The sequence below is a fragment of the Sinohyriopsis cumingii genome, chromosome 15 (assembly GCF_028554795.1).
Source record: "Sinohyriopsis cumingii isolate HCF-2022 chromosome 15, ASM2855479v2, whole genome shotgun sequence".
Lineage (NCBI taxonomy): Eukaryota > Metazoa > Mollusca > Bivalvia > Unionida > Unionidae > Sinohyriopsis > Sinohyriopsis cumingii.
In genome coordinates, this window is record NC_142975.1 from 134,710,490 (window position 1) to 134,713,804 (window position 3,315).

At 45.0% G+C, this 3,315-nt stretch overlaps 1 long non-coding RNA gene across 1 annotated transcript in view; it reads right to left on the reverse strand.

The window, feature by feature from the left end:
• Window positions 1–3,315, reverse strand: part of LOC149782819 (uncharacterized) — a 281,237-nt gene that overhangs the window by 227,280 nt on the left and 50,642 nt on the right. The gene's annotated exons all lie outside the window — the stretch shown is intronic.

A 3,315-nucleotide genomic window follows, 5' to 3' on the forward strand; every position in this document is an offset into this window, starting at 1 on the left:
CTCCTTTCTCTTCGTCGGCTTGGTACAGCAAACAGGTGGCATTGGTCCTTCCTCCGTACAAACTATCCCTCGGGTTCAGCGGGTCCATGAACTGGTAACTTTCCACGAGGCGTTTAAACTCGGGATCGGTTTTCATACGGTGATCGTACTCGTGTTCCCACATTTCCACCACTTGGTATCCTTGCTGTTCTAACTTTAGGCGTCGCTGACAAGTGTCCTGGTACAAGTCTTCCATGGTTCGTTGCAAAAACTGATTTTTAGTGCCACGGTCAGGGTAACAGACGGGACATCCGTGAAATAAGCAACCGTTAAACTCGTACACGATATTGGGGTTTTCTAAGTCCCAGCCATCGACCGAATACGTTCCGATGGTCTTTTCGCCCCCTCCGTTGCGGGCATGCTGAATCCACTTGTCTTCCTTGTCGCACAAGTAATGTAACCAGCGTAGGGCTTTGACCGAGTATTGACGTTTGATATAGTTGGTCGTTTGAGGACTGATGACAGCCACGGTGTTTTCAGGCATGAATCGTTGTCGATACACTAAGGAACACGCTTTTGCAATGGTGCAAGCTTCTTTCAAAGGATCGACCCCTCCGTGTTCCATGAACAGTTCTCGAAATTTTCCACAGCAACGCCGTAAAATGTCCACGTCGGAACGACAATACTTTAGCATTTCTTCCTGAAAGTCGAAAGGGTCCGAGGCGTGAATCTGGTACCAAGCGTAGAAAGCTTCTCGTTGTTCGGTACGCATGTTGTCGGGGTCGTAATAGTGAGCCTCAGGTAAATGGGGTAGAACGGCGTGTTGATTGGCTTCCGTATTGAAAAAGTGTGGAAAGTACCCTTTAGCCATTTCTGTCATTCCAAACGTTTTAGGCATTCGACTCAAAGGCATGGCCAAATAGCTCATCGAATCTTTAAACTGCACTTGTCCCACTTGCATGAAAATGATTTTGGCTCCGTTCAAAGTCACTTTAGGACGCTCGGTGCCTTGTTCCGTATAGTACCTCAAAAGAAACTGTCCATCGTATCCGGAGAAATTGTGAGCCATCACCGTGGCATGACGATGACAATCTCCGTAACGTTCGATGTCCTCTTGGCTCCACGTCTTGTCGACGGGGTCTAAGACCCATTGGGCAAAATCGGCTAACGTGTTCGGTCCTCGAAAGATTTTTTCACGCCCTCCAGGAATCTTGCTGCAGTGAGGGCAATGACTGAAGATAGGTTCTTGAATGCACTTCTCGCACGCTCGATGAGCCACGCAGAAATTAGGAATGTGAATGCCAGTCTCTTGCATGCATTCGAAATCGAAAAAGATGAAATTGCCTTTCTTCTTGTGACCGTCCTCTTTCTCTGGTGGGGGTTGGTATTTTTGCACGTAACATTGGTGTTCCAAGTCCACGATGTGGTGACAAATGTGACATTTTTTCTTTCCTGAACATACGTGTGCCTTGGTATTATTGGTACGTATGACTTGTTCACACGCGGGGCACAATCTCAACAGTTGACAAGCGCATTTCTTCTGTGAACCTTGCGTCTTCAGATGTTGTTGGTAACAGGTAGGGCTGACAAACGTGCGCAGACAAGTTGAACAAGGCACCAGTTCTTCGCTCAGACAGGGTGAAGAGGCCAAACATCCTGAGCATTTCAATCCACAATGCTTGTGTTGCTCTCGATTGTTATAACCATGGTCACATTTCTCACAATAATAAACATATCCCAGGAATCCGGTGATACTGGTAATGGTATCGAAATGTTCATCGTGATGATAAAGGTGAATGTATTTTCCGTCCTTAAAATCTTGGCCTCGAAACAACAGAGGCCCGCGCATTTCTTGAGGGTGCACTTTCAAGGTGTATCGTGGAGCTAGGACATCTTGCAATTTTTGCATCTCAGGAATGCCACAGGGTGTGTCTTTGGACAGGCCAGCTTGTTGCAACAGGAGTTCTGCTTCGTTTCGTTGTTTGGCTCGATCGCATCGTTGAATAGTTTTCCAGGTTCTTTTCCATTCTACCGTGTCATTCTTGTTGGCATAGGTTCGTCCCACCACGATGGCACGGGCTAAACACATCTGGTCCTGAGGGTTGTTAATTTGGACGAGACTCTTTTTGGTGCTGCGAAGGTCGTTCACCAATAACATCTTTTTGTATCCAGTCCCTTGAGGAGGAGAGACGTGGGTCATGTCCAGTGTGGCTTTACCATCGGTGATGTCAAACTGGTCGTTGGATTGTTGTACGTGTTGAATCTTGTCCATGACTTTGGAAGCGGTTAATTCTGCAGGGGTGCTAAACTCGATCCAAACAGGGGATTTCAAACCGTCGTGTTGTATGGAAAGTCTCAAGCGATCGTCTTCTTTGAGTTGACATTGTTGCTTGAGTGCAGTGAGCAAAGAATCCCACACCTCAGTGATGAACACTTCTGCTTTCTCTAACTGCACTTCAGCCTTGAAATCTTTAAACTTCACTGTGTATTTGTAAGCCGTAGTTCTAAATTTTCTAGAGGAGCGCTTTTCCGTCTCTCGAATGGAATAGTACTTTTCAGGGTTGACTAAGGGTGGTGAACTTGGTTTAGAGGGTTCTGATTCTGGTTCACTCATGTCCTCTTCAAAATCACTGGCATGAATTTGTGCCAAGATTTCAGCCCTGGTACGAGGCGATAGATCACGTTTCTGCCTCTTACTTTCTTCTTCTTCTTATTTCTTCTCGAATGAATTAGATCGTTTCATCTTGAAAGCAAAAAGTCAAATGACTCAAGTTTAAACACCATGAGCTACTTTATAGTCATAGCAGACCAGCGTATATAAAAGGGTGTGTGTCTTGTCCTTTCACTATTCATTTCACTCTCAAGCCGAGCACAACGATGGAAGAGACTAACCAGATGGAACGTTTCGTCAGAGCTTTGCGAGGGGTCATTAGAAAATTCTCTTCAGACCAGCCTACGGACTACTCTCCTTCCTTTAGAGATAAAAGTCAAGATACTTGCTATATCTGTCAGAAGAAAGGGCATTGGTCTTCAGAGTGTCCAGACCGTCAAAAAAGAACAAAAAACAGGGACTAAAAAAGACAAAAGTCAAGATACCTGTTATTATTGTAAAGAAAAAGGACATTGGTCTCCAGATTGCCCAAAAAAGAAACAAGAGGAGTCAGAAGAAAAGAGGGATTCTTCAGAAGAAGAGAGGGATTCTTCGGAAGAAGAGAGGGATTCTTCAGAGGAAGAAGAGGAAGAAAGAAGACAATTCTATTTACAAGAGGCAAAGAAACAGGAGAAGAAGAAAAGAAGAAGGGAAGAAAATGAAGAAAAGACGGTGAAGAAATTTAA